A 27,715-nucleotide genomic window follows, 5' to 3' on the forward strand; every position below is an offset into this window, starting at 1 on the left:
GTAAGGCCCCACTGTCCATCCTTGAAGATTACTCTTGGAAACTCGTTGTGCCCCTCGAAAAGAGAAAACAAGTAATCATCAACAATCATAGTGCCCCCGACTCTATACACCCAGGAACCTTCAAGACGTATAAAAAGATTTCCTTGAAGTATTACTGGCCTGGTCTTTTCAAGCAAGTTCGCAACTACATCTCCAAATGTGAAACATGTAAAGCTTACAAACATAGTACGGCACCCCCTGCCGGCCTAATGGGAAAACCCAAACGTGCTGATAGACCCCTCCAATCGTTATCTATGGACCTCGTCGGACCTTTTCCCAGGAGTTATTCTGGACACATGCATATACTCAGCATTGTGGATATCTTTACCAAATTTTGTTGGATCTTCCCCTTAAAAAGAGCCAACGCCGCCGCCATTGTCAAACTTGTGGAAAAACACATTTTCATACCCTACGGAACACCCAAAACCGTAATAGTTGACAACGGAAAACAGTTTATAGCACAAGAATTTAAAGATTTCCTTGCTAAATACGGGATTAAAGATATTTATTATAATACCTTGTACACTCCCCAAAATAACACTGTCGAAAGGTATAACCAGACTATTAACACAGCTCTGGCCATTTTGGTTGACAAAGACCAACGTAATTGGTGTAAGAATTTAGATAAAATTCAAGCTGCCATGAATAACACTGTTAACCTATCCACTGGTTACACCCCCTTCTTTTTAAAACACGGTATGGAACAGGTAGTACATGGTTCATTGCACTGGAACACGAATTTCCCCACGTCAACCACCTCCACAAGCAATCCTGCCGTTGATTACGCTCATCGTTTGGAAGAACTTACTGCCATTTATAGTGAAGTTACTGATGCCCTATTGCTGGCCCACCAAAAAAGTGCGGACAGATATAACCTACGTAGGAAACACATCACTTTTAATGTAGGCGATGTTGTCTGGAGAAGGAATAACACCCTCTCTCAAGGAGCCCTGTACTTCTCTGCCAAGCTGGCACCCCGTTTTGTCAAGGCCAAGGTTGTAAGAAAAATATCGGACTTAGTTTACTACCTGTCCGACTCCTCTGGCAAACATACTGGTAATTACCATATTAAGGACATTGTAAAGTCTGGAAGTGAGGAGACAGTTGAAACTGCCCCACCACCCCAGCAACTTTAAACTAACCCATTGTGTATTATCACAAACTATTGTAAGCTTATGAAGTCTTACCATAATTAGGCGTGTAAAGTGTCAACTACATGTCAACCTATTCGTCAAAAACGAGTTTAACCTACCTTTGTAAATAAATGTATATTAACATATTATGACCATGAAATATTATTCCTGTAATAACGTAATGTCCATTTTGCCGCTCAAATACAATGTTGATTTATAAAAACCTAACCTCTTTCATTTGGGGATAGCGGTTGTATGGGAGTGTTTTGGTGTAGACGGTGGGATATGGATTCTTGAGCCTCGCGCTGACCCCGAACCCTGACTATGAGAGAGACGTCTCATGCCCCGCTTCTGAGCTGGCCGAGGGAAAGTCAGGGCCCCCCCCAGGTCCGACGCGCGACAAGTAGTATAAAAGCCCACGTATTAGTTTTAACTCTCTCACATCCCAGCTCGCAACTAGAAAGCACGTATCGTAATCTCTGTACTCGGTTAACAATATAATAAACTTAGTAATCTAATGTCGGAATATCATTGTATTAATAATCCTAGATCATTATAATAATAGTGGCACAGACAACAACCTTATTATAACAATGGCGCAGCCGGTAGAATTTTTCAACCAACCACCTTATGATTAATTTCTTTAATATCCACGGTATATATATATACCAATAATATACACAATAATTGTAGGTCACAATATACAAGTACTATATTAATACAGAAATAATAAATAATAAATAATAACATGGCATTTGATCGTAAAATGACGACAGAAAGTATAAAATCAACACAAGCTCTAGAAGGATATATAATGTAGGAGATACAAGAGCATACAAAATATAATAAAAAAGTATGGGCAGTATTAGGTTATCTTATCATTTTTGCTCTATACATGTATCTAATGAAATGTAATAAATAAAAAAAAAAAAAAATTAATATTGAATAAAAGATATATGAAAGTATAATCTTCTTGTACCTACCTTCCGCACAGTTAAATAGATCCGCCACATCTGCATATCTATTAGTAACTTCAGGTAATCTAGTTACAAGCAAGTGTTTGAAATGTATTGTTACATTTAAACTGGATTTTGGAACGAGTAGCTCTCGTAGGTATATGAAATTCAATGGGATTAAAATTATATGATAAAATTATAATTATATAAAATTATATTATTATAAATTATATTAATATTATGTTTCTAGTATTTATATATTTATAATCCTGTTATGGTATGATTTATATGCACAACATTGTCTTCTTATGGTTATGGTTGTGATATGATTTATATGCACAATATTGTTTGTATTCTTATGGTTACCAATGTATCGATAATCTTTTATTTTATATAAATTTTAGTTTTTTTTTTTCCCCTTTATTTTTGTTGTATTATTTTGTTTTATTATTTTATACAATTCTTTTATTTATATAATTATAACTTCACATTTCTCATAAATTTATTCTTCTAATGCTGTCTTACGTAAAGTCACAAGGAGGAAATCCGTAATTGGTTTTATTTTGGCTATTTTACTTATGTACAATCTGTAAAAATGTAAACTGTTGATTTCCCAAAAATGAATAAATAAATAAATAAATAAATAATTATAAGAAATATCCATTAATATTCATAAATAAATAATTGATTAATAAATAATTGATCAGAAATTGATTGATTAAATTGTGGATGGGACTGGTCCTAAGTGGGTTAGATCCGTTAAATAACCCATCAATCGAACATCAAAGCTATTCACGATATCGGACAGCATCTGCTTCAGTGGGATCTGTTCAAACCTTCACACTCATCTTTAGATTACATCTTTACTGAGCAGTGAGCATGGACCATCAGCGCTGTCACCTAGTGGGTTTCCAGAAACCAATCTATCAAAATAATAAACAATATCAGAATCCTTTACGCAAACAGGTACCCATCTTTATTTAATTATTTATTAATTTTCGGAGAAACGACAGTTTACATTTATTTCAGTTTGGACATAAATATTATGTAGCCAAAATAAAACCAATAATGTATTTCCACCTTGTGAATTTAGCTCTACTGATACAGCGTAATAAGGAATGAGTAAATTAAATTTGTAAGAAAGGAATATGAATCCAAAAATTTATACAAAGTAAAAGATTATATAAAACGAAAAAATTACAAAAAAAACATTTATCGATACATTTATAGCCATTTTTATTTAATAAATATTGAGATGATGCAGTACATTTTCTTTTGACTATCACACTTGGCTAATGCCCGTGTTATGGTAGTCATACATAAAACATTTTTTGCATAACATATAATAACAAATAGATAAAAAGAAGGTGTGATAAAATACTTTTTTTTATTCATATATATTATTTTTTTTAAAGTTTTATGAGTCTCAGGAGTCTTTGTAGAAAGTTCGTCAAATATTGAAGCTAGTCAATAGTGTATGATGATGACTCCTTGTCAATAGAAAGCAATCAAAATATTGAAGCAAGTCAACAGTGAATCTATCTGCTAAAAAATTAGTAAAAGCAATAAATACTTGGGCAATGCCTCTATTAACGTACTCATTTGGCATAATTAAATGGTCTAATACAGATTTAGATAATTTAGAAAGATTAATTAGAACTACGCTACCAAAGTTTAATTGCCATCATCCAAATTCAGCTATAGAACGAGTTAATTTACCTAGAAATTTAGGAGGTAGAGGTATAGTCAAAATAACTTCTTTGAAACATAATCAGGTAGAAATGCTAAGAACTTTTTTTCCATAGGAAAGCTCATAGCTCAGAAATGCACAAAATAATTTGCAAGGCAGATAGAAATATTACACCTTTAAATTTATACGATGAGAATGCCAACATTTCTATAAATCCCAACCAGGAATTATTAAATTCCTGGTCAAATAAAATTTTACACGCAAAACACTTCAATTATCTCAACCAAACGTATGTTGACAAATTTTCGTCAAACAAATGGTTGAGTATTGGAGAGTTGAGCGCAGAAATAGAAGGATTTATGCTTGCCATTCAGGATAGAGTCATTAAAACTAAAATTTATAGAAAGCATATAATCAAAGATATAAATCAAATTGATGATTTGTGTAGAAAATGTTTGGCTTTTCCGGAAACTATAGAACATATTATATCGGGATGTTCTATATTAGCACCGTCCGAGTATACATTTAGGCACAATCAAGTTTTAAAAATAATTCACCAAAATTTGGTAATTAAACATAACTTGATTGACTGCCGTAATATAGTACCATATTATGAATACGAACCAAATTCATTTCTAGAAAACGAATTTTATAAAATATTTTATGATAAAACTATACTAACAGACCGAGCGATTAATCATAATAGACCCGATATAGTTTTACATGACAAAATTAAAAAAATAACTTATATCATTGATATCGCTATTCCAAATTCCTGTAATATTCAAAAATCTGTTAGTGAAAAAAATAGGAAAATACACAGATTTAGGAAATGAAATAAAAAGAATTTGGCATTCTCTGACTATAAAAATGTTACCATTCGTTATTTCGGCTACTTGCATTATACATAGCTCTCAAATTAAAAATTTAGGCGTATTAGATCTATCAAAAAATTTATATATAAAGATGCAAAAGTCGGTCATTTTGAATACATGTAGGATGACAAAAGATTTATTAAATATTTATGTTGAGGGATCAGTAGGATTTATAGGCCCTGTTAGAAGTTCTACCGAGCCGAACCCTCTGATATGAACATATCTGGAGTCGGTGAATTATTTTCCCATTTGATCTCTGGTGAGTTGACGTGTTGTTCTTGTATTGTTTTGTATTTATTTTGCTTATATAATGCACTTACATAATGTTGATTGACTAGATGATCATTTGTGGAAAAGTGTGTGGAAGGGTTAAGTTTGTCCTTTGGGGAAGATTTAACCCGGACAACAAAATCGGAAGTTTAAAAATATGGACTCCTTGTCAATAGAAAGCAATTAAAATATTGAAGCAAGTCAACAGTTTATAATTATATGGACTCCTTGTATTGACATTTCTATTGAGAAAGCAATTAAAATATTGAAGCAAGTCAACAGTTTATAATTATATGGACTCCTAGTCAAAAGAGAGCTAATAAAATAATGAAGCGAGTCAACAGTGTATAATTATATGGACTCCTTGTCAATAGAGAGCTAATAAAATAATGAAGCGAGTCAACAGTGTATAATTATATGGGCTCATTGTCAATAGAAAGCAATTAAAATTTAGTTTCATTTGGATATTAATGAAGGGGAAAAAATACAGTTTTCCACGAATTTTCAACCACCGAAATTTTCAACCCTTGTATTTTGCTGAGCTTTTTACACTGCGTTCAATATTTTCGAGTTCACAAAATGAACACTAAAATATGAACAGATCTACAATCTGGGGTAACTTTGCCCGTGACAAGTTAGTGGTATGATAATAATAATTGTCACTTGCAGAGGGCGGGTCGTAGCAGAATCGATCTGTCTCTACCCGCTTCCCGTTTGGATTCCCTGTTTACTTATTCCATTGTCTACGTGCACGTGTCTCTCTATTGTGGTAGTAGGTAGGTACCTACTACTCACCGCCTTTCTATGGTTCTTTCTCAGTTCTATAAAATGCTTTGCGTTCGTGTTTTAAAAATATTTTTGTCCGACGAAATTACCACCTTATAAATCAGGAAAAAATTATAAAAATATATTTCGAAACGTGGAATATAATTTATTTATTTGTTCATTTTGGTGAAATCGATTTTATCAGATTCTAGATATGCAGTAAAGAGAAAAATTAAAACTATTATGGATTTCTTCCTTTTTTGACTATACCTCTAAGACAACATATAAACAAAAAAAATTCATACTTCTGAATTAAAATGTCATATTAAGATAAGATACGTGTTTTAAATATAGGAAAGGATTAATTAAGTTCAATAGAGAATTATTTCAAACAACGACAAAAAGTTACTTATAATTAGGAACTTGAGGGAAAAATATTATATATTAAAAACATTTATTCATATAGATCAAAAAACGCTGATTCTAAATATATAGATTTTATTAAAGAAGATTATAATACTAATAAATCTAAACGGAACATGAAATAGAACAAGACACAGAAAATAAGAAAGTAACTGTCAAAACTAGGAATCGAACCCCGATCTCTTGTCCCAGTGGTTGAGTAGTTAAGACGCTATCTCGGTAAGACAAGATATCCTGAGTTCGATTCCTGGTTGTGACCGTTATCTTTTTATTCTTTTGTGTCTTGTTCTGTTTCATCTTTCGTTTATATTTGTTTGTATTATTTTCTTCTTCAGTTATATATTATATTGATGGGTAGGTATAGCCTTAAAAGTTATTTTTAATAAAAAATTACAGGTTGCCATTTTGGTATATAAATTATTTCAAAAGAATTCATGTTCTTAATATTTAAATTGGAATTTGTTGATTTCATCCCGACCCGAGTGGGATTTACCTTATTGTTAACCGACATAACCGTGGTACGTATGACGTCACGCGAACCCCGTCAGATTTCGATTTTTTTTGCGGGCTTTGAAAAATGAAAACTTTGTCAATTATTATTAAATCTATGAAATCGACATTTGTAAAAAAAACTTAAATAAATAATTTAAGTTTTAATGTGAACTTTCGTAACATTTTTTTTTACTGGGAATCTTTTAAAAAAGATGGTATAATTTGCAACAATCTTAAAATTTAATACGTATTTATTGAGTAATCTAACAAATTTGCAAAAATTCGTATTTTGCGTAATTTACCCAGTTGGAAAAAAGTTGGAAACAGACAAGCAGAGACAAACTGCGCTAAAAAAGATTTTTTAGCGTTCAATTTCATTGCTAATAAACGCAAATAAATCTGTTTTCTGAAGTGCGGATCATTTTATTTGAGCGCTTGTTTGCAAATATTAAATTATTTATTTAACATTTTTATAGAGATATGACTAGTGCATTAATTTGTGTATTTTAATGTTTTTTATTAAATATTTATATAAGCACAAGAGTCCTCGACGCCTACGGGGCCTGAAACACGGTTGATTTGGATTTAAATACTATAAATGCATGTCATTACAGGGGAGATGAAAGGTTTAGGTAGGCGTGGTTAGAAACTTTCCAGGGGTATGTTTTTGCGGCCGATGTCACCCCTTCTCCAGACATTTCACCCCTCCTTTAATCGAATAAGAAAAATCACGATAATTTATATAGGTTCTCTAAGTACTAGTATATTACCATTGATTTTGCAACATGTTTGACATAATAGATAAATGCCAATTACAAATAAATACCCTAGGAAACTAGATTTTTGACAAAGAAAAACAAATTTCAACAAATAAATCAAAACTCCGACAGTAAATACAAGCTTTGGACAAAGGCGCGACAAATAACATTCTATAAAAGTTTTCAACAATTTTCCACTAATGTAAAGAGAGAAGTATATTTCCATTGCTTTTGCAACATGTTTGACATAATGGGTAAATGCCAATTACAAATAAAAACACTACTAAACTAGATTTTTGACAAAAAAAAACAAATTTCAACAAATACATACATCAAAACTCCGACAGTAAATACAAGATTTGGACAAAGACCTGACAAATAACAAGCTATAAAAGTATTAAACAATTTTTCAATCATGTACCGAGTGAAAGATTGTTGAGGGAAAACATAAAAAAGTATGATTCAATAAGATATATTGATATATAAGTATTGTCTCATCCAACAAAAGAGATGAAGTATGAATAAATCAAGTCCTAGTCCTAGTCTAACCCCTCTATCTCAGCCCCTATGTCATCTTTGGGGATGTTCAATGGAGCGTATTTTTATATTTGAGGAAGTTCTGGAAAGGAAAGATTTATAAGGGTGTGGGTAGGAACTGGGGGTCAGTATATCCGAGAGTAAGGGGGGTATGAATTAACCCCTCTCACTGCGGTACAAGGCGATGGGTCGAGAGAGCACGGCTGGAGAGGTCAAAGGGTCTCCTTCAACTGGCCTCTCCCGATCCGGCCCACCACACAGTTGATGGGCAGACGCAACCTCGCCCCATGAACCCGGACACACCTGCTAATAAAATCTATTCATCTGTCATACCCTGAAGATGGTGATAAGATCTAGCCGAAACGATGTTCCGCTCGGTACACTTTGACGTTGTAAAACACGTAATCACGATGCTTCAAATGCCAACTGTATTAAAAACTTGATTATATTTAAAAATCATTTCATTAAATTATTTACAAATTGGCAAACATCTAAATAAAAAGCAATCTAAACAATGCAAACCACATCGCTCGATTTATTTGATAAACTATGTATTTTTTTTACATATTATACAACATAGTCATGTTTTCTTTATTGAATGCAATAAAAATGAGATCCCTGAGGCGTGGGCGTGAAAAAAAATAATGTAATACCAAACATGTTGAGTATGAGAAGATTAATAAATAGTACAAGTCTTATGTTTTTTTTACATTATCTTCACACAGTGGAAAATAATTTCTCTCTCGGTCCCTATGTTTCCCGATCTTTGAAGATGCTGTGTGGTGAAACGCAGATTATTTGATGAATGAGAACGACCCTTTCTCATGCGATAAATGTCGACGTTGTACAAACGGTGGACGCGCGTTTGGCGTGTTTGCCTACGTTGTCCCAGTTCTAAAGCGATCAATGTTGCTAGTTTTCCGAGCATCTTCCATTGAAATACCGGTAGAATACCATGTAAGATTAATGAACAAGAATGACAAAATCATGTATAATTTTAGACATATAGGGCGGAGCAAGGAGTGTCTGTAGATAAGAGTCGAGACGCCCCAGGGGATGCCCCAGATACTTGATTCGAGTCACTTCACGTGTAGAAATAGAAGAATATTATGTAATGAATGAATGTGAATGAAGCAAGGAACTTTATGAGAAAGATATTTTATATTCCGCAATCTCTGTATACCCCATATAGATTAACGTTATATGTAATAAGTTATTTATTTTCATTTTTTTGTGATCTTATTTCGTGAGATGCAATTTCATTATAAAAGCTTAGTGGGCGTTTATTAAAATTAAAATATATTCTCTTTGAAAAATACCCAATAAACCTGTTTCAATGAAAAAGTAAGACAAACAAATGAAAAATATATACAATATTGAGGCAAGGCTGTATTGTTCTAGATAGGAGATGTAACAACATAATTCTATAATATTTAACCTCCTCTAATTTTTAAACGGATAAAAACCTAATCATGTTAACAGTTATAATTTTGAGATTCAAGATTTTTCTTCATTTCCCAATTGAAAACGTGGTTTTTCCCGAGTTTTGCTCGCAATAATCGCAAATGAAAATGACGTAAAAATCGGGAGCATATGCTACTGGCATTGTTACGTGAAATTTTTCGTTGTCGCATTGCGAGAGCTAAATAAAAATATTCATAAAATGTCGCTGGATCTATTTTTAAAAGCGGTGTCCTGAAAATGACTTGACGTTTAGAAACATTCAATGCGCTTTGATACTAAAAAGCCGATGAAAAAACACATTGACATCTTTGAAAATATTTGAATTGTAACAAAACGTGTTAAGAACGCAGCTTTTGGAAGCTTTTGGGATATTAATGCATTGGTTGATATGGTTTTTTTGTTTTGATGTTTATGTAGGTACGTAGATATTGTTTATATATTTTAGTGACTCCGTCGTGGTAAAAGCTTTGTTTAAGACCAGTAAGGCAAAGTTAGGGGGGCGAGCTTTTCGCTGTTCAATTTTTTTTGGCATTGCGTGAAATTTGAGTGAAGTTTTTTATCCTGCTAGATTCCTCTCATACCGTTGATGAAATAATTGACACAGACCTTTGCCGGAGACACTTGTATCCATAATCACTACGACAACATCCAGAGACACCAAAGAGACAAAAGAAGAGTCCTTTCGCCGGGTTCACCCGAACACGCGCTAAATTACCTCAGTGGCCGGCGCAATCGTCATTCTACCGGGCAAATAATAACATATAAGCGGCCATGACAACACACGACACGGCGTTTCTTCTATTTCTGTTCACTCAGCTAAAACACAACACAACAACGCGGAGAGACAACGTGCAGCATGGGGCACGACCGTCCGACGCAGCGGTTATCGTCAAACTGTTTGCAATCTGAAATCAAGAGAGACAGAAGCGACGCCAACGGGTGCCGCAAAAGCTCAGATGTGTGCGCCGAATTCGAAATCCATAGACAAACCGTCGAGCTTTCTGAAGAAGAACACTTCTATGGAAAGCTTTGTGACACGTTAAAAGGCGGCAAACTGTTTGACAGGTGTCAAATCCACGCGCGCATTTGCGGACATTCCCTTTTACTCGATGCGTTTGTACTTGACATGTTTCTGTTTTCTTGGGGAAACTTTAGCGTACCTGTCCTGCATAGTACTGCGCTGTAATTGAATGGTTGTGGGTGTGTGTTTTGTAATTGTGTGGGGTATTCATTGTTGGTTCTGCGTGCGCACAGGAAAATGTCCGGTGTTTTAGTATTCTAACTAAAGTTAACCATTATTGTAATGGTCTGCTCCTACCCTTATTTTCAGTTAGAAAGAGAAGTTCCACCCTTTGTCGATAACTCCACCCCATTTCATCAGTATCTTGGAAAATTTCATTTTTCATTTTATTTTATTAACGCCTAGAAGGCTTTTACATATACATGTTATGGGTTTTGTTGTTCAGTAGCATTATAAAATATTTTAATTACATAGCATAATAAATTGAGTATGAACTTACATAACAATATGTAGGGTTATTGTTATGGTGTTATTATTTTATAAACATAAGCAAGCAAAGTTTATTGTACAAAGTACGTCGGTTGAATATTTTACAGAACATAGGTTAAACTAATACATAAACTTGAGAAAAATATAACAGATATAGGTAGGTAGTTAAGTAGATACAATTCAAGTATATAGTTACGGTGTTATTGGAAATTGGACAATGAGTTCGATAAGTTTATATAAATATAGTGTAGTTACAAGAGTACAATAATGTAAGTAGGTAATACACACAAGACAGGTAAGTTTGTTATTATTATTATAAAGATAAACACTACAGTTTGTTGTAAACCATCTTTGTAATCATCAATCTTTATTTTGCCCGATTGGGAATTTTACAAAACAAAGCTTAGTTAATGAAACAATAAAATATGCGTTTGAAAAAAAATTATGAATCTGTTACAAACATTCTAGTATACTGTATTTTAGTTTGTATACTGATTGATGAACAAATAATGAACATATGTTAGATTAGGGGATTGGTTTCATTAGAGTAATGCTAACTTAAGCCACAGTTGTATATACTATATGTGTCATTAAGTCAGTAGTTATAAGCCCAAGTCGTAAGTCACTAGCTATTTATTATCTTAAAATCACTAATTATTTTTGTAAATTTCAGTTGTAAGCTGGTTACATTGATTTGTAAGCAATGTGTTATAAGACTTTGTCGTAAGTCTGGATATGTCATTATGATACATCATATATTTGTACAAGGCCCTTGTATGAATCAGCCAAATATTATTTTCATTATTAATGGTTTTCGAAATTAGTAAAATGTTCGGCACTATTATCATATATTTTAACCCTAGAAAGATAATCTACGTCCGCGGGACGTACTTTTTTTAAATAGTGCTCTCTTTTTAATTACAAAATGTGGCCTCTTGTCTATCTCGGTCAATTCAGCGTCGCAACGGTAAGTACTGTAGATACCTGCGAATAGCTATGATGCACGTCCGCGAGACGCATTATATTTTGTGAAGCTTTTGAGAGACACGTATTTTGTTTGATAAATGTATATAATTGTGTAACTATATTATTTTAGTAATATAAAAGATTGATAAACATTTAATAATAGTGAAAAGTGCCAAAAAGTAACAAACAAAAACTAATAGTTGTATAAAATGGACCTATAATAGAAGGTTTTTTTTATTTATAAGAGTTTAATTTTATAACTAAACAATATAAATACAAACTATGGGCTTAATTTATTATAATAAACCATAAACTATTACTAAAAAGTACATATATTTTTTATCATATGTCGTTGCATACGTCTCTGGGGCCTATGATTATCTTTAATGCCATTCAGTACATGATTATCTCTCTAGGGTCAACATATAGGTACCTGTTGACTCTACGAGTATAAATGAACTGGTTTTATACAGGGTGTATCACCACGTACCCAAAGGATTTAAAAAAAAAATTCCTGAGCATTTTCCAATTTAAAAAAAATATATAAAAAATTGCACCACTTGTCGTCACTGGGTACAACTTAACGGGTCACGTGATGTGCACTCCGTCATGTGGCAGCGCGGTAAGTGACGTATACATATGTAATCCATTTATACGCGTTGATACACCCTGGATGCACGTGCATCTTTCTTTTTCGAGTAAATCGAGTCCGAAGTTAGAATTTTTTAGGTCAATTTTATTAAATTTATTTTTTAATTAACGCCTTTCCACTTTTAAATTTTATACTTAGAGTATAAGAAACGTGCGTAAACAATAAAGCAAATGAGATCGTTTAAGTAATTATTTTTTTTATTTTTTTTTTTATTTTTTTTTTTTATTTAGCAGAAAAAACAAATACAGATATCAATTGACAAGAATATACAAAACATCAACTAGAGAATTTACCCGCATCCAAACTATTTCTCACGAATTGACTTAAACAGCAGTTAAAAACATTTACAAATATTTTGACTTATAAATAGGGGAAAATATATACATAAGAATATTATTTTACGAGATATGAAAGAAATGCGCAATATCCTTATAAGAATTTACAAATTATTTTTGAAAAAATTTAGAGGGTAAAACAAAAAAAAAATATATATATATAAATAGATAAACAATGTTAAACAGAAATTTAAAAAATATATATATATATTTAAACAAGTATGTCTAAGTTGTTTACTTTGAACTTTGTAGGAAAACAGTCTTCATTTTTCTACTAAAAGTAGTGCGTGTATCAAAAAATAAGTCAGTGTCCTTGATAGTGCAGTCAGTGGGGGATAAAAAAGGGCTCCACCTTGCAAAAGGTTAGGTAGTAGCGATTTTCTCATATGTTGTTAAGATTGGGACTCTAAAGAAAAAAAAAAGTTTTCGACCTTGGGGAGGTCGAGCTCGATCCGCCATCTTGGATTGAAGGAGCCAAAATTTGGTTTTTTCAAAATAATTATGAAGTGGTTGATTTGACAACCAAATTGTTGAATGCAAACTTAAAGACAACTAAATTACCTACATTTTTTGTAGAAAGTTTTTTTTTTGTAAGTCTAATAGGTAACGAGTTACAGCGGTTGAAAGAAGAACATTTTGACAAAAAATTGTAAAACTCCAGTTTTCTTGATAAATTTTGTACGAACGTATTACACAATATCATTTTAACGTATTTCTACGATACAGTATACTTATATAGCATCATCCGTGTACTCGATGACGTTGATTTGTTATAGTGGGATCCTAGTCTACAGCTGACTTGGCAACACTGATTGAGTCCTGGTTACAGGACGTTGCCTGGATGCTCATGTCTGCAGATGTTCTTTTCGATGAAACAATGCCACTTCAAGTTTCACAAGAACGATTTTTAGCCAATGAAAATAAAAGTCCGTCTGATTTCGATGCTTACAAAGCAATTTATACAGGATGATTTTACAGTTAAGCAGGCTGAAGAAGATGAGTTGATTGTCAGTACTGCGATTTCCTTGTGTTCATCATATGACGCTGTTTTCATTATTGGCGAAGACGTTGATCTCCTAGTTCTGCTGACAGCATTAGCACCACCCAAAAGTAGTATATATCTTCGCAAACCCGGGAGAGGCAAAACTTTTGAAAGACTGTGTTCCACGAATAGTGTGAAATACAAAGAGGCGGCTGAGAATATTCTGTTTCTTCATGGCATTTAAGGCATTTAGCGGCTGCGATACAACATCGTCCTTCTTCAACCAAGGAAAAACAAAATTTTGTTCGCTTGTGCAAAACGACACAAGACTCAATGCCATGATAGGAATCTTCAAACAACATGATGCAACACCAGAAGACATAGCAGTTGCAAGAACACGCTTTCTTGTTGCTTTGTACGGGGGTGACATGGATAAGGAAACCTTGGAAGAAGTCCGCTGCAAACGTTTCGCAAAGTCGACAACAAAAATCAAATTCAATCTTGCCTCTTTGCCACCAACGAACGACGCTGCACGGTACCATGCATTTAGAACGTACCATCAAGTCCAAAAATGGTATGGAATCCAAAAAAATCCAGAAACTGGGGCTGGAAACGTGACACCAACGGGCTTGTTCCAGTAAGAATGACAAAGAAACCAGCACCCGAGACTTTATTAAAATTTATTTCATGCAATTGTAAAAAAGGATACGGCGTTGCATGTAGCTGCACGAAAGCTGGATTGAAGTGTTCTATTGTATGTGGGTGCTCTAATGGTCAAACATGCTGAAATTCGTCAGAGGTTCACATCGATGTCGAGGACGAAGAAGAAGAGATTTTGTCAATGAAAGCCCAGAATCTCAGTATCACAGGCAATGAGTTAAATGATGACATTGGTGACGAAGACTGTTATTAAGTAACATAATTTATAGTAACATAATTCATAGTAATGTAACATAATTTCGAAATCTACCATCGCTGGTATATCTGTGGAGTAGACCAACTGGAGATACCACAATAAAAAAATGCGCCATGTTCTATACCTCATGGTGGTGTGGAAATGAGTTTACAAAATTATTATAATTATGTAATGAATAACCCGAAAAAATTACAAAGTTGGGAATTTCATCATTTTTTAGAAAAATATTCACATTTCCGCCACTGTAACTCGTTACCTATTAGACTTACAAAAAAAAACTATCTACAAAAAATGTAGGTAATTTAGTTGTATTTAAGTTTGCCTTTAACAATTTGGTTGTAAAAACGACCACTTCACAATTATTTAAAAAAAAACAAATTTTGGCACCTTCAATCCAAGATGGCGGGTCGAGCTCGACCCTCCCAAGGTCGAAAACTTTTTTTTTCCTTAGAGTCCCAATCTTAACAACATATTATATCAAAATCGCTACTACCTAACCTTTTGCAAGGTAAAACTCCCCACTGACTGGACTATGAGGTTTTGATTCTGATTAAGTGATTCGCACATTCTTCTGATTGGATCCCTGAAACCAGCATTTGTACGCGTCCTGCTAATGTGGAATAAGTCGTTAAGCCTTGTTACTCTGGGTGGTACTTTGAAGTTTATTAATTTCAGTAAGTCGGAACAGTCAATAACTTAAAAAAAATATATATATAAAAAAATATTTAAAAAATATTGTAAAGAAAAAAAAATATTCAAAAAAAAAAACATTTATTCTATCTGAATTAAGGGCCCCGTAGTAAGCCTTTCAAAAATGGTTTGAAAGGTAGGGTGACCGGATAAATCATCAACATCACATCTTTAAAAAGTTATATAAAGTCATGGAAAGTGATGAAACAAAACTTTATTAACTGGGTTAAGTCGATTAGGTTAGGTTAGGTTTAAAAAAAAATCATCGTTTTTAATGACTTTATATCACTTTTTAAAAGTGTGTTGAATAGTCACTGTGTTGAGTTATCATGGGACCGAAAGGTAGATATGTAAATACAAATTTTAGAGGGGGCGCGCTAACATTAAAAAACGATAATAATTAAACGAAAAGGAAGAAAATATTTTTAAAAAAACGCGACTCGTTTGAAATAGAGCAAAAATCTATTGAAAAATGCTTTAGTTCAATTTAAAAATACACTCTGATTTGTAAAAGATACTTATGAGCGTGAATAACATCAACTTAATGCAACATAGAAGGTAAGAACCCAATAAGTGTTAACAAAAAGCTAACAGTGAGATCCTGTACTCAATACATTGATTAAAAATATATATATATGGATAGCATAATTGGTAACTTACTTAACATAAAGATGAGATTTATGTAATATGCCAAATATATTTCTAGTTGAGATTATGACTACATCACAAGACAAAAAAACCTAATTTCCTACGAAATAATGTTAATAAATGCATAACTTGTATAAAATTTTGAACTCATGAAAAAAAGAAAAAAAAATACGATAAATAAATTTATGATATTACAGCTTTCGTTGCCCAAAAATGGTAAAAATTTAAAACAAATCAAAGATTTCAGGTCGAAAGAAATGTTTTTGTACTATATATTGTTTTTACTTGTGCTACGAGTTTCCGAACACCGTTTTATGCTACGAGTTTCCGGATACCGTGTGTATAGTTAGGCCGATTGTGATCTTGATTTCTGAAAAGGTTAATTAGAAAATTAATTTCGGGCAAAATTTAACATTAATTATATTGCCTGATACAAAACATTTGCTGGATTTGACATGGGTACGTGATTACTTGCGTGACTTCAAGCAAATTATATTTACAGTAAAAATCGCTTAAGACGTAAACATTTAACACGAAATATTGGTTACAACGAAAAAACGCTGTTTCCGACACAATGCGTGGCATTTCATTTATTTTAAATTTATATGGGTATTTGATAATATTTTTTTTATATTATGAGTAAGCAGTAAGTAACCGATTACACGATTAACAGACAAATTTAAGATGTTATGCTGGAATGATGTGTTTCTTCTACTGGTATTACAAAAATGAATTAGCATCATTGATACCGTCACGCCGTTTCCCCTCAGGGATAATCTGAGAAGACAGACCGCCAAATAGCTTAATCCTGGCACCCACTCTTTGCCTCATTTTCATTCATACATCGTATGAATATCTCATAATACTTTTCTGTTATTCTGACTCTTGATGTGGCTCAAATATTTGGTTCACTTGGTCGTCCTATGTCTTTCTCGTCCCCGACTTCTTCTATTATTCACATTCGCTATTCATATTATTCTCCTTACGCGTCCTTTTCATTACATCATCTTTGCATTATTTGCGGACCTCCACAGTTCTCACACGATCGTATTTATTTTGGTATAATATTTTTTACATTTCATAGTACAATCCAGTAATGTTGGCCTCACTGTGTGGCTTACCCGTGCTGAGGCCTTCATTTTATAATATTAAAATATAATATACATAATACATTTAGAAAGAAAATAAAACATTTTAAATATAATCTTGTGTGTTTGTGAGTGATGTGTGTTGTATATTGGTTTTGTGTGTTACGTGTAGTTTTTTTATTTTTATTTTATAATATGAAATTTTGGTAATATTGTCATTTTTGTTCTTTTATCCATTTTGTAATTTTGTGAATTTATTTTTCCTCAATTTTATGTTCAAGTGTTAGACTCTTGAATGCTTTTATAGCATGGTATTGATTGTGTATTTGTCCAAAGCTTGTATTTACTGTCGGAGTTTTTATGTGTTCTTTGTACGCTTGTCTAACTGGTCTGTTAGTGATATTTTGTGTATGTTGAAAATTTTTTTTGTCAAAAATTGAGTTTAGTAGTGTTTTAACGTATAATTGGAGTATATCTAGTACGTCACAGCTGTTATGATTTTACCACACATACGCCTCAGGGATTTATTTTCTACAGCATTCAGTCTACTTTTATCCCATTTTAAATGCATCTATTAATTAAAATAGATAGATTACAGTAAAAAAATACTTTCGATTTAACAGGTTTATATTTTAAAATTAATTTAATTTCGTCTTATTAGGTATCCACTGAATTCAAGCTTAGCTTACCATCATAATTGTAAAGCTTTATTCCACGGTAGCAAAAGCTCCGCACATGCGCATAGCACAGGCGTTATAGTCTACAAATTTTCCCGAGTGTTAGACACACTCGTGTCTGTATTTGTAATTGTGTTCGCACGCTCGTGTCTCTGTTTGTGTTTGTGCTTGATACGTTTGTGTCTGTGCTTGTCACCATGTCGTGGGATTTTTCACATATTTAAATTTACTTCCCCTCTGGGGACGTTCTCGAGGATTGGATTGCTCAATTATGATTGCGTAAACGGATTAAAAAGATTGCACCTTTTGTAATGTAATGATAGTTATATCTGATTGGTTCACATGTTTATTTGGTTTATTGTCGCTTTGATAATTAATTAACTCCAAAATAATTTCTGTATTACTATACTGGATTTTTCAATAAGAGGTGTTATTTTGAAAAGCCCGCTATTTCGGTAGATGTTACTCATTTTTTGACATTTGAAAAGTAAAAACTACGTTATTAATAAAAATGGAACGATACACGCTTCAACAACGCATTGAATTTATTAAAATTCACTTTAGTGAATCAAATGCAAATTATCTTGAGTGATGAGGCCCATTTCCACCTCGTTGGCTTCGTCAACAAGCAAAATTGTTGCATCTGGGGCTCAGAAAACCCAAGAATTATTGTTGAAAAGCCTTTCTTTCCTCAACATGTGACTGTTTGGTGCGTTTATGGTCCGGCGGAGTCATTGGACCTTACCTTTTCGAAAATGAGGCTGGAGCAACAGTTACGGTGAATGGATCGCTATCGAGAGATAATTGATGATTTTTTATGGCCGGAATTGGATGGTATTGATCTGGACAGCGTTTACTTTCAACAAGACGGCGTTACGTGCCACACAAGCAACGAAACCATTGATCTTTTACGATTGAATATCAAAAAACACCTCTTATTGGAAAACCCTATATATTGTTTTATCTGTGTTTGGGAAATCAAGGAAACACATTCACTGGAATTTTTATATTATTTAGTTAACGAAATCTTTTCCCATGCTATACTCATTCACTAAAGCAGTAAATAACTGCTAAACCTGTAAAAATGCAAGTGCTCCCCACGATAAAATATAACAGCCATCTATGGTCTGGAAGATCTCTGGAGTCTCAAAATATCTGAAATATACCCCTGACTCTGAGATAAAAGACAGTTTTTTACATTAGCTCCACACAGGAGACCCTGAAGAAAATAATTCTCCTCAGAGCCTGTGACATCTTTGGCAATGCTCTGAGGAGGTTCCATTAAGAAAAGGAAGGATGGGAAGTTCTGCGAAGAATAAAGGTACGGGGGTCGGGTAGGAAACTAGGGGTTAGTGAGTCCACGAGTGACGGATGTAACATTCCATCCCTCCCACTGCGGTGCATGACGACGTTCCTAGAGAGTCCTGTTGGAGAGGTCAAAAGGTCTCCCTCAACTAGTTTCTCCCGATATAGTCTGCCATGCACTTGATTGTCAGACATATCCGCCGCCAAGACTCTGATAAACCTCACCCCATGAACCCGGACCACCCTGCTAAGTCACCAAACGTATCGAACCCCATAGGGTTACTTATGGCAGAGGTATTGGTTTTCAAATCAATGCTTCGGGGCGACGGTATCGATACCCACCTCACAAATTAAATTTGTTATGCTTTTTGATAAATGTGCAATCAATTGTTAAACACATGGTATAATTTTAATTATTGACTCAGCTCGGTATTTCAAACGGAAATACTAATTATAATAACTATCCACCGGTCAGTGGCTGAGTTGGTATCGCGTTTGGGTCCGACTCAGGCGTCGTGTGTTCAATTCCTCGGCTGGCTAAGTCAACCATCACAACAAAAGCAATATTTTCCGCTTACTGTGGTGGTAGTAAGAGATTTTCAATCACTTATAGGTTATTCGTAACTAGGGAATGTTTTCTTTAAAAAAAAACTTGAATATCACTTTATTGTGCATGTCTTAAATATATACAGCCAATCGGTTTTAATTCATTCAACCTGAACCATTATGTAAAAACATATTAAATTTATTATTAAGTAATGTATGTATTTTTTACCAGAAAACTACATTAAGGCGAAGCTTAATACCAAATCACTATTTTGATTAATCTTTATAAAGAATTGATGTACATTATGAATAGCAAAAAAATATGCTTTAGATAAATTGAATGTTTTCCTATCGCTTCGCTCGAGTAGAATACAAATAAAAATATAAATTACTTAATAAAAAATATAAATGCTAACAAAAAAAAAACAAAAAAATTCAATAGAAATGTATGAACGCGTAAAGGAAACAACTTTTTAAAAATACAGTATTATAGCTAAGATTATCTGTGACAGTTTCACTTGATTAACTTTTTTGCTTTCTTATAAAATTATTTACAAAATAAATAAAAACCAGTTTTTTGCTTCAAATCGAAAGTTTCTAGACTCCGTTTGTCAAGCGATTTTAATGCCTATTACCTACAATATAAGGTGCACCAAGAAAATACACATTTTTTGCTTGTAGCTTCCTCTTAAAAGGTTGATATTTCGAAAGAAGTTGTCGATTTTTTTTACTAGTACTATCGCGTAGCATCAACTCCTGAAATTTATACACTTTACCCCCGGACAACTTGTATAGTGCCGTTTGTGTTCAAGATCAAATTAATATATTAGATTTAGATCATGGGGATAGAATCTAAGATCACCTTTGAAACAGAATCCAAATTGTTAACATCTAATACCTAAAATTAATACGGGAATCATTTTAAATTGATTTAACACTTTATTACTTCAACTGTAAACAGTACCTACCAACAAATCAAAACACGCACCACAATTGTCGAAGTTTAAAAATGAAATTGAACCAACTTGAATTGTAGCTATTATTAATGGCGTTGTTATTAAACACAAATAAAGCCTTGTGTTACGACCACATCAAAGGGAAATTATTACCACAATAATAAATAATATATGTGTACATAAATATGTGGCGTGGCTATCAGGGTGAAGTCCACTTATTATAGTAAGCGAATACATAATGATTATTTCTAATAACACAGTTGGCGTAAGTGCTTTGATCCACGAATAGCCAAAATACCCGAAAATGTATAAAAATATTGTTGTACATGGAACATGGTACAATGATGAAATAAGTAGGGAGGATAGGTTATGTTAAAACCGCCGCACAGTGGGTGAAATTGTGGTTTTAAGACTTAAAAAAATAAAGGATTAAATAATGATAAATTTGATTATATAACTAAGAAGTGAAGCTAGCAGTCCTCAATTGAGTGCTTGTACATACCCCTAATCTATGGCAGTGAGGCATGGAACTGGCAGAGGAAGGATGGAAGTAAAAATGAGATACCTGAGGCGTATGTGTCGTAAAACCATGTATGATCGTGTGAGAAATGTGGAGATCTGCAAAAAACGCGGGGCTGATGTAAACGTAAAGAGTAAGATAAAGAAATAAACGCTTAGATGGTTTGGGCATGAAAGCGAATGAGCGAATATAGAAGTGTGAGGAGAATATATAACGCAAACGTGAATGGTAGCAGAAGTCCGAGACGCTCGAAGAAGACATGGAACGATCAAGTGAATCAGATACTTGAGTCGGGCCAAGTTAAGAGTCAGAATAATGGAAGAGTATATATGAATGTGAATGAGGCAAGGAGTGTGTGTGGAGTGACCGAGTTGTTTGGCGGTCCGTATTATTATGAACAACTAACATTATCTTCATTGTTTTCACCGCAATCTAGACAGTGTCTTAATATAAGGGTCCTGGGTTCGAGTCCTAGATGTGACCGTATCTTTTGCTGAACTTTTTCTACACTACAGGATTTTCCAATAAGAGGTGTTATTTTGAATAGCCCGCTATTTCGGTAGATGTTACTTTTGAAGCTGTCATTTTTTGACATTTGACAAGTAGAAACTACGCCATTAATAAAAATGGAACGATACACGCTTCAACAACGCATTGAAATTATTAAAATTCACTTGAGTGAATCAAATGCAAATCATCTTGAGTGATGAGGCCCATTTCCACCTCGGTAGCTTCGTCAACAAACAAAATTGTCGCATTTGAGGCTCGGAAAACCCAAGAGTTATTGTTGAAAAGCCTCTTTATCTTCAACGTGTGACTGTTTGGTCAAGTTTATGGTCCTGCAGAGTCATTGGACCTTACTATTTCGAAAATGAGGCTGGAGCAACAGTTACGGTAAATGGATTGCGCTATCAAGAGATGATAAATGATTTTTTGTGTCCGGAATTGGATGGTATTGATCTGGACAGTGTTTACTTTCAACGAAACGGCGCTACGTGCCACACAAGCAACGAAACTATTGATCTTTTACGATTGAATATCAAAATAACACCTCTTATTGGAAAACCCCGTAGTTATAAATCGGTAGAATTTGGGTATGCGGTGGCTAAAGTTGACAAATGCTTCAGACTTACTGAAATTTCGTGTATGTTTTTTTTTTTTTATATATTCCAAATCAGAGGGATCAATTATTTATTATTCCTCATAGTAGAATTCTATGTAAAGTCTATTATCAACGAAATAGAAAATAATCGTTTTGTATACCATCGCAATTCACTGCTTCTGTAATTTTTTTTATATATTACGGGCATTATTTAAATGCTGAGCCCCAGATATTTTCCATGTCCAGAATTAATCTTCCCTTTGCATTCTCTACATTTCTATAATTCTAACGCAAAATACTCGACAAAAAATCACGATATCGCCATTTCGTTGCGTGCTGTCGGACATTTGGCGTAATTTGGGGAAAGTGTTTCGAGTGGCAACACTGACCAAGTAGCTACTGGGGCAGTGCGGGGTTGTCAGGTAGCGACTTGGCTACCTGGCAACTTACCTTTTATTGGCTGATTTTTTATCGTGCAATAAATTGCTGGCAAAATAATTTTTGTAACAGATTTTCAAAATCATTTGTGCAGTGCGCAACTGACCAAAAGGGGTCCTAATTATTTTCCATCATAAATCGATTAATCTTTATAACGAATTGGTGCACATTATGAATACCAAAAAATATGTTTTAGATAGAAGATAGTTAGTAGAATACAAATAAAAAAATAAATTATTCAATAAAAATATAAATGTAAACTACTAAAAAATATATTTTTTAATAGAAATGTGTGAACGCGTAAAGGAAACAACTTTTTAAAAATACAGTATTATAGCCAAGATTATCTGTGACAGTTTCACTTGATTAACTTTTTGCTTTCTTATAAAGTTATTTACAAAATAAATAAAAACCCGTTTTGTGCTTGAAAACGAACATTTCTAGACTCCGTTTGTCAAGCGATTTTAATGCCTATTACCTACAATGTAAGGTATATCAAGAATATGCACATTTTTGGCTTGTAGCTTCCTCTTAACTGTATATTGTATGTCATCATTTTCTATTTACTAAATCATGTATTTTTTCTAAATCACCCGGCGTTGCTGGGGTTATTCTTAGGAAATAGACATATACCATCCTTGACTTTTTTGTAGGCCTTTTTAAGATATATAATTCCTTGGTACATTATTTTGATGTATCACATAAGGTTTAACGTGCGTTAGCAGTATAAGCTCTCGAAAATATTTTTTTTTTTGACTTGATTACAAAACATCAATTTTTCTCTACTTTCTATAAATGTAATATGCATGTTTTACATAAATGAACCTTCCGTAATAAATTTTCTAAATGATTGTGAAAATCCTACCATCCGTTGCTTAGTTTAGAAGAACTAAGCGTACAAACAGACAGACGCGGATAGCCACTTTATTTCATACTATTTAGAGATAATTTTGTTATGACTATTAACCTAATATGTATATATTATTGCCTCCTTGGGTTTAACCACAATATCCTCCTTGAGTATCTCAAGGACGAAAGTGTGTGTGCACTTTCCTAAAACATGCGAACACCTCAGCATAGGTTCTCCTAGTGAGGTGTTCACTCCCACTAACCTATACAGATACTAATTTTTAATATCCTTTTTTAACTGATACTTATTGTGTAAACTGTATGTAAATTAATGGAAATAAAAACAAAATAATTAACGAGCTAGCTTTTCTTTTAACTGATTTCTGCATTACATACAGTAGCGTTCCCCCTCTTGACGAATAAGTCTGTACATTTATAACTAACATTCGTGAGGTTGGGTTTGGTTTGGTTAGGCTAGAACCAATTGCATTATATTTTAATGAGACGTGACGAAAAAATAGGTTCTACTTTTTTACCTCCAACGCTCCAAAGGCTGTAACAAAAACTACCGAATCCGATCTTCGCGCACCGCTTATCGCTTTTTAATAGTGGAAAACGTTTTGATAAGATATTAATACGTAATAGCATCTCTAATTGTATAGCTCTATGATCTAGAATTGGTTGGATTAGGCTAAGTAAGACTATGTTAGGTCAAGTTTCAACGGGACAGGCGTGTGTAGTGATCCATTTTCTGGTGTGGTATTTATGTGAATATCACACAAGAGTCCTAAACGTTGAGCAGTAGTTAAAATATGATAGGTTAGATTAGGTTAAGACAAGACACATGTTTTCATACTGTCTACCTTCCCTTGTAGTCCATTGACTAGAAACACTACGTATGGCATCGCCTTAACAATATAAGGCAAAAAAGTCCCGATAAACTGCTTTTTAGCAGTTTTTCTAGCGAGTTCTTTACAATAAATCTATAAAAATTGAATTTACAGTTACATTTTTACAATTATATGCATAAAACAAAAAAATAAAAAAAATTACAGAAATATAGCAAAAGAAAATTATGAAAAACATAAATAACAATTTTAAAAGTCTTAAGAATAACATATCATTGTAAGCTAATACAAATTAATTATTTCAGTGCGCCAAGTCTTCAGTAAGTTCACCAATTGTTTTGGGCACAGTTTTTAATTTCAGCAGGTAACATATTAAAACAACTGGGAATCATATAGTTTAACGTTCTTTGTCCATATTTATTTGTATGCTTAGGTTCAATAAGTCCTTCATTAAAGTTAAAACGAGTATTATGATTGTGTTCTAGCCTGTTATTTATAAGGGGTTATTTATGTGCTGAAATATAATTTTGTACCACAGAATTGCTCTCACAGAAAGAATTTTGAGACTCTGATAAAAGTATGGACTATTATGCCTTTCTTTGAATTAATTTTTTTCAGCTAATTATTTGACCAATGAATTTAGGTTAGGTTGGATTAGGTTATATAATGTTAAATATCAAGAATTTTAGTTATTTATTGTGACAGTTGTTTCGATTTTCAAGGCCATTGGACAGACGCTTGCGGTGCGCTATCCTCTCTGCCTACCCTTAGCAGCAACCCTCCCACCCCTCCCCCTGGGGGGTGGGGTGGGAGGGCAGGTTCAGTAACGCCGGCGCCGCGGCGGGGGTCGGATCGAAGTATCTGCGCGCGCCGCCTCGCCATACTATGAGAGATGCAGGCGAGTGTGTACATTGAAATGGGCTGACCAAGCAGACAAGTGAATTAAGTCAAAAAATGCGCTGTCAGAATATGTTTCTGAGAATTCGCGAAAATCGTCAAACTACAAGTTATATCAAACATTTGCACCAATGAAATTCACTTTATTGATACTCAGTAAACAAAAAAATTAAATTCAATTTCATCTCACACAATACAGAATACAATAGGGTATTTTCATAAATAATGTTTACAGTTAAAAATTTCTGAAAGATTAATATTATTTCTCCGATTATTAAAACTATTAAATGTATAATTATTAAGGCGAACTGAGTTCTGCATGTTTCTGTAGGCGAATGTGTGGATGCACGGTTAGGTAGAAACTGTGCAGGTGTGTGGGTCGAGCACGATTCGGTAATCCTCGGCAATGCTCGTGCATTGATGTGAGTCATTCTGGATCGAATCGCGCGCTCGCGAACAGCATTAAATTAATCTCATGTTAAGAATAAATAAAGTAACATTTGTTATTAAAAATAGATATCATTATTTAATCCATTCTCTTAATCCTGCTCAAACAATAATTTTAATATTGATTTGAATAACCGCACAGTTCCAACTGGCTACAACGTTACTATGACATATAAAAGGCCACTGGCTGGTTAGACGGCTGTTATGGATAATTTATTCGTCAGCATAAAAATTTAATAAAAATACTTCACTATTGTCATTTTTTTTCGTCAGTTTTTTTCATGCAATTACGTTGAAAGTAGTAGGCGTTCCTGAAAGTATACTCTCACATGATATACATGTAAGTCCAAAATTAATTGTCAGATATGAAACGTGAAATTTAAGATCGGTACTTGTGTACGTTATCTTCCCAGTAATGTAACGGTTGTCACGAACTATCAACAGGATATAAACTATCAACAGGATATAAACTATCAACAGGATATAAACTATCAACAGGATATAAACTATCAACAGGATAAACACTATCAACATGATATAAACTATCAAAACGATAAAAACTATCAACAGGATATAAACTATCAACATGATATAAACTAACAACAGTATAAAAACTATCAACAGGGTATATACTATCAATATGATATAAACTATTAACAGGATCTAAACTATCAACAGGATATAAACTATAAACAGGATACAATGACACACAGATAGGATTATAAAACTTAAAACCAAATATCATACCATCCATCACGTCATGTCTCTGCAGTTGTAAGCAGAGAGGATGGACTGACGGACAACTTGTACACAGCTCACACCTCACACGAAGAAAAATTAGTATTGCTAATTTCTTGAGATTTTTGTTAAAAACGGGATTGCAGGTCGTTTTCTGATGTTCTTTTAGCAAATTTATAATACATCGGAACACGCGTTCATGCATCGGCATTTGCATTGATAATATATTATGACGAAATGCTAAAATATTAAGTTTATAGTTTTCCGACATCGTGATAATACATTCGTACTTTACTAAAAAGTTTATCAGAAAACCTGTCAATCTATTCCTTAAGGTCCTGCAATTCCTTTTTGAACCGGATTACGAATAATTATAAGAGATTATTAATAAATTAGACCTTATTATTTTTTCTCCGTGCACAAAAACTATTTCCAACTGTCTGGAGCCAGTGAGACTATGGCTTCCTTAATTAAAATATATTGTAAGGCTGAAGGTAGTGGGGGGAGGAGATGGAGAAGATGAAGATGGGTGGGTATCTGGCTATTCACATCTGATCACCAAATACGACTAAAACCTTCTATTAACCTAACTAACCAACCTATATCATGAAAGTTTTTACTTATATTGCATACTCCTCGCCTAGCCAAGAATAACTTTAAGATATCTTAACAGAATCGCATAAAGTGGGTGTAATTACACAAGCACAAAAATAAAATACTTTTTTGCATTATTTGACTTGCTTAGTTTTGTCTATGCGTCCTTGATATGTTCACACATTCAAATATGAGGGAATAACTCCAACAATCTCACGGGATTTTATGGTACCAGAGTTGAGTAAAATCCTAAAGTTTGCCTAGGCCTCCGACCTCCTACTGACCAAGCCCCGAGGGTTGAAGGGTTCATTCTTCAGTTTTTAATAATATGTACATTCATACTTTTTAGAATTGATTCGGCATTGAGAGGAAGCTACAAGCCAAAAATTTGTATATTCTTGGTATACCTTATATTGTAGGTAATAGGCATTAAAATCGCTTGACAAACGGAGTCTAGAAAACTGGTATTTCATTTATTTTGTAAATTTTATAAGAAATAAAAAAAAATTATCTAGTGAAACTGTTACAGATAATCTTGGCTTTTATACTGTATAATTTAAAAGTTGTTTCCATTATGCGTTAAATCATTTCTATTGAAAAAATATTTTT

General features: G+C 33.4%; 1 protein-coding gene across 1 annotated transcript in view; it reads right to left on the reverse strand.

Moving 5' to 3' along the window:
- Positions 1-10,225, reverse strand: part of sei (potassium voltage-gated channel seizure) — a 298,364-nt gene extending 288,139 nt beyond the window's left edge. Inside the window, exon 1 of the mRNA XM_089647318.1 lies at positions 10,118-10,225. The gene's annotated coding sequence lies outside the window, so the exon portion shown is untranslated. The remainder of the gene's footprint in view (positions 1-10,117) is intronic.
- Between the last annotated feature and the right edge of the window lie 17,490 nt (positions 10,226-27,715).

The sequence above is a fragment of the Hesperophylax consimilis genome, chromosome 26, assembly GCF_061612785.1.
Source record: "Hesperophylax consimilis isolate HC1 chromosome 26, BYU_Hcon_1.0, whole genome shotgun sequence".
Classification (NCBI taxonomy): Eukaryota; Metazoa; Arthropoda; class Insecta; order Trichoptera; family Limnephilidae; genus Hesperophylax; species Hesperophylax consimilis.